Source organism: Lycorma delicatula, chromosome 12 (assembly GCF_047948215.1).
Source record: "Lycorma delicatula isolate Av1 chromosome 12, ASM4794821v1, whole genome shotgun sequence".
Lineage (NCBI taxonomy): Eukaryota > Metazoa > Arthropoda > Insecta > Hemiptera > Fulgoridae > Lycorma > Lycorma delicatula.
In genome coordinates, this window is record NC_134466.1 from 34,877,307 (window position 1) to 34,883,306 (window position 6,000).

Here is a 6,000-nt window from a genome sequence, read left to right on the forward strand (position 1 = left end):
ATCACCAGTCAGAGTTGCTTTCTCTGAGAAAAACATTATTAAATGTTTTGTATACTACCAGTGAACAGAGTGAAAGGTATCACTTGCAGAGATGAATATCATCCACATTTAAACTGGCTTGGCTTGTTGATATGTAATTGAATATTTAGTTCACTTAAGAAAGCAAACAGAAATTACTTTACTCTACACTTCTAGTAAGGTGTACATAATACTTTATTTTTGAAAAATTTCCTTTCATTTTTTAAAATTATTTGACTTCGATCAGGTATATAGTTATATCATTAACTTATAGCAATTACACACTATATAATATAATATATATATATATATATATATATATATATATATATATATAAAATAAACAATTATTAATCTTTCAATAGATTTGCTGACATAATTTAGTTTAACACTGACCTTAACATGAAATTATTAATAATTTTTTTTAAATTTTTTAAAAATTTTACTTATTTATATTTGAATAATAATAATTTTTATTGGTTTTCTAATCCTATTCAACAGCTATGAATATTCCAAAGAAAACAATAAATTATTAACTACTGGGAGTACCAAAATATTTCTAACTTGAATATATCAGGAACTTCCAGTTTTTGGTTGAACAAGGAGAAATTGTTAAACTTCATTTATATGTAACAACTAAGTTAGTACAAAGTTTTAACAACTGTATACAATCTGTATTCAGATCATCAAAAACACAAATACTTTTTTTTTATCAACTGTTTAAAGAAAGAATTAAGCAATTTTAAGTACTATTTTACAAAAAGAGCAAATTATTGATTATTCAGTATTTCGCTAGCATTAAAAAGAAATATCAAAATTTGGATTTGGACGCAAAGAATAAATAAACTTTCACAACAATCAATAAATGTCACATTAATTCTTTGAGTTTTTTTATCATAAAGGATCATATTCAGTGAGTAGACAAAAACATGTTAATTATTATTCTGGGGTTGTTCTATGGCAATAAGTCACAGTAAAGTACAAGGTGATTGTTTTGGTCATTTGCCATCAACTTTCCATTATATAAACTTTCCTAACAATATTTTAACAAAATTTATTCACAATTAAATATACTGTAGACCAAAAAATTTATTTTAACAACAATTTTAACAATTCAAGCCCAATATTATTATAATATAAACCTATTAACTTTGTCTAAGTTTTACAACCATTTTCTGTATATATTATTATGTATGACTTTGGCGTTGTACCTATGGACCTTTCTTTAATTATCAATTAAAAATATAGTAATTTATAATGTTTTGTATTCTCAATTGGATGGTTCATAAATAGTGTGAGTGAGTGTATGTGTATGCATGTATGTATGTATGTATGTATGTATGTATGTATGTATGTGTGTGTGTGTGTGTGTGTGTGTGTGTGTGTGTGTGTGTGTGTGTGTGTGCGCGCGTGTGTGTGTGTGTGTGTGTGTGTGTGTGTGTGTGTGTGTGTGTGCGCGCGCATGCACGTGCACATACCTTTTAATTTATTCTTGTAGTAACTATAGGCTAAAGTGTGAATACAATTACTTTTTTCATTTTGATAATTACAAATGAATTTTGTAGTAATGAAAAATATTTGCTTCATGGGAATGAGCTCAGAACCTTCTACATGAAAAACAAAAACTAGCACTCTACCGTGGACATTAGCATTTATATGGAAATTAAAGTATAATTTTCATATTAAATATGCAATATAGTACAAGTTTAAAAACAGATTTAATATTGTGACAGTAAAGTTCACTAATTGTTGTAAATTAGTAAATTGTAAATGCCAGTTCATTGTTTGAAAATATTTTTTATCCAACATCAAAAAAAAAGATGTTCTCAATTCAAACCATACATATTTCAATTTTAATTGATTTTTAAGTCTTACTCTTTGCATTCCGGAGAGCCATATTTCATGCTCAGAAGTAGTCACTTCACGGTATTTCTCTGTTATATTTATTTATTTAAATTTATCAAAAACAGTTTTTCATCTCTGATTTCTTTTCAAATACTTTTTTTTTGTGTAAGTTATATTTTTATTAGGCCTATTCATACTTTAAACAAAAATAAAAATATAATGATAAAATAAACTTAAATAAATTAATTCAATTTAAAAAAAAAAAATTATATGATTTTTTTTTTAAATTGACTTAATTCCTTTTTTGATTCTTTCAGCCCACTAGACTGGTCTAGTAGTTTTCTAATAGCAAACTAGTTGTTTACAGCTGATTTTCGAAGTTGAAGAATGTGAGATTCAAACACTAGTAAAAGTTAGTTGCTTTTATACGGATTAGAATACTAGACAGTGGATACTGGTGTTCTTTGATGGTTGGGGTTAAATTAAACACACATCTCTGGAACGGTTGGTCTGAATCTGTTCAAGATTACACCTCATTCGCCACCGGGTTGGTCTAGTGGTGAACGTGTCTTCCCAAATCAGCTGATTTGGAAGTTGAGTGTTCCAACGTTCAAGTCCTAGTAAAGTCAGTTATTTTTAGACGGATTTAAATACTACATGTGGATACTGGTGTTCTTTGGTGGTTGGGTTTCAATTAACCATACATCTCAGGAATGGTCAAACTGAGACTGTGCAAGACTACATTTCATTTACACTCATACATATCATCCACATTCATCCTCTGAAGTATTATCTGAATAATAATTATCGGAAGCTGCATTGTACACAATAGGAATAAAAAAAATCGATTCTTTTGAAGGAAAATAAAAAATTTTTATTGATTACCTAAGTTGGTTTATTTGTTTTTAAAAGTTTGTTTAATTTATTTTAAATATGAAATTTATTACATACTAATAAACCTATACCAAAGCATTAATAATTTGATTTGCTAGTTCTGCATAAATATTATGATAATAAACAGTAATTTTATACTAAATTTTTTTATTTTTATTGGTAGTGGAATGGTTGAGAAGAGAAAACATGGATAAAATAGTAGTAGTTGTATCTATATATATATATCTATTATGAAATTACTGACATCAGATTAAATGTTTTATTTTATAAAGCAACGATTGATATAATCAAGTAGCTGGCAGTAAAAGTTTAACCGTTTGCTTTATATGGCACAGTATAGTTACGTTACGTAAAGCTAAAGTAATTATTACCTAAAGTATATGTGATTTTAAGAAAGTAATTATGAAAAATTATGTTGAATATTATATTCTAATAAAAGTATACAGCATTAATAATAGTTGTACCTCAAAAAAAATTTTATCGTAAAAAAACTAATTTATACTTTTATACAACTGTTTAGTTTTCAAACTGATTTTCCAGTATCAAAGGTCACTTGCATTATTTTTATTAGCTGATAATATAAGTTAATTATTTTTTATTATTTTAAAAGAAAAACAATCTTCCATATTAAAATATTTGTGGTATTAAATTTTTAGAATAGATTGTTAATTATGTTAGTCACATTCCATAACAGAATTTATTTATTCAATAATACGTATATAATACAATATTGTACAATAAATAATATGTACATAGCATTTTTATAAACATTTTAATGTAAATATCGTAATTTTTTAATGCTGTATACAATTATTTATTGTAAATTTAGAATAAACAGACAGTGGTGTTTATTTGGGTCTCGGGCCATTGCGGCATCCTTGGGAATGAACGAGCTGATGAGGCTGCCAAAAATACAGCAAAAAATGCCCTCCAATTAGAATTAACATGTGAGAGCAAATTCATGAGGACAGTCCATATCAAACTATGTACGTAGTGCAACAAGTTCTGACTACTAAGTCCTCCGACAGCCTTACTTATCATCTGGGAGAATGTGTTCGAGAAACCTTTTATCCCAGAAAATAGAAGAGACCAAGTCATCCTAACTCTGCTGAGGATTGGACACACATAACCCTCCTCCTCAGCAGAACTGTGAGGCGTGCAATGTAAAATGGTCCACAAAGGCTTATTCATAGATTGCCCGATGTTCAGGTTTATTCAGTAACAACTAAACCTGGGTTCAGATGTGAAGTGTTTACTCAACCAGAAGAAATACATCAAAAGACTGTTGCGGTTTCTGTCTCATAGTTGGATGAAGAACTTAATTTAGCTGTTTTGTTTACGTAAGATCCATTACGGAATACTATGAGCACAGTGAAAGTAGACTAGTGGTGATATTCCAATATTTATTACTCATTTATTACTCTTGTTCTAGTTTGTGTTTATTGTTTACTGTGTTTGGTGTTTATTGTTTAATTATTTATGATTATATAGTTATATTTAAATAGCAAATGACTGTTATCGTTGATGTGACTATAAATAAATGACGGAAAATAAATTTAGAAGGTAGTAGTTATTTTATTAAAATATATTAATTATTATTAAATAAGTCTGATCCTATTTTTAGTTACTAAAACTTGACAGCAAAATTTATTTATAATTTCAATGAGGATAACATATTTATTACATCCAACATCCTCAATTACAGGTTATACAAATTCAAATCTCTTGTTCTCTACAGCTTTTTCAGCTTCTACATGTCCCTCTGTCACTGAATTAACTTATCTGAGAATATTAATATATGATCTACCAACCTAGTTTGTATCTTTATAAAATTTTGCCAAAAATCAAAAAAAATTCCCTTCTTTATTTAACTTAAGACCTTTTCCATTTTGAAATTTATTGAACCATCTAATTTTTAATATCATTCAGTAAAACACATTTCAAAAGCATCTGTTTTTCATATCTGTTTCTCCTATTTCCAATGTTTCAATATCATAAAGTATAACATTTTTACATAAATTTCTCAAAAATTTCTTTCTAATTCTTAGGTGTATACTTTTTTATTAGTAGATTTATTTTTCAGATGAAAACTGTACTTGCTTGAGCCAATCCACTTTTGATCTCTATTTTACTTCATACATCTTTTACAATTACTGTCTAAATATCATAATACTATGGGGGTACCCTGAACTTCACATTACAGCTTTACACATACAGCTTTCTGTCGTACTTAATTATGTTTGTTATTCTTTTAGTTGTTTTAATAAATCCTTATTGTTCAGAATTTCTTTTTACCATTTTTTGTTTAAGTCATAAGAACAAGATAATCAGTGAATCTTGCTGCTTTATTTTTTGTTTAATAGTTATTGAAATAATTGAGTAGTTATTCTGCTCTAAAGTTTTTCTTTCAATCTGAGTACCGATCTTCTGTGAACAAGTTGGTAAGCGATCGAACAAGCTACATCTTCATCTCAATACTTTTAAATCTGAGCTCATCTTTCTCTTTATCATTTATTTTTACTAACAATCGCCTGATTATGCATATTTTAATTTATTATCTTATCATTGTGTATTTAAAATAAAAATTGACCATGTTATCTAATGTATTTGAATTAATAATTATTAACAGAAACCACTTATGAGTACATGCGAATAGTACGCTTAATATATAAACATACCAGTTTATATTCAAATCCACAAGTTCATCATCGGTTGTTAAAATATTGTGTCAGATGTTACATAAAGTAATACCTAAATTATATGTAAAATAGGCAATTCATTATCTAATATAATATTTTATTTTATTAATAACAATGAATCCAAGGATTCAAAAAATACTTTTTATGTAAATTTCTAAGTCTATATTAAGTTTGCTACTTACACTGGGGAACAAAAAAAAATCTTTTTTTTTTGTCTCAGGAAGAAAAATATGTGATTCTGATAGTATTTTTTCTCCTGAATTCAAATATAATATATGGGTTTTTTATATATGGGTTATTATAATATATGGGTTTTTCCCCATCATGCAAGGTTTTCCAGAGACAGGCATTTATAATTTAAAACATTTTAATACTTTATACATTCTCAACTACACAATATTCAAACATCTGACTCGCCTAGAAAGTAAGAAATGACGATTTTCTGTTATATTTCGCCTGTGGAGCATCCTTCTTGATGGTCCAACAATAATCAGCCAGCATATTAGAATTACATTTGTCGTGATACCTCTTTTTCATAGCTGAA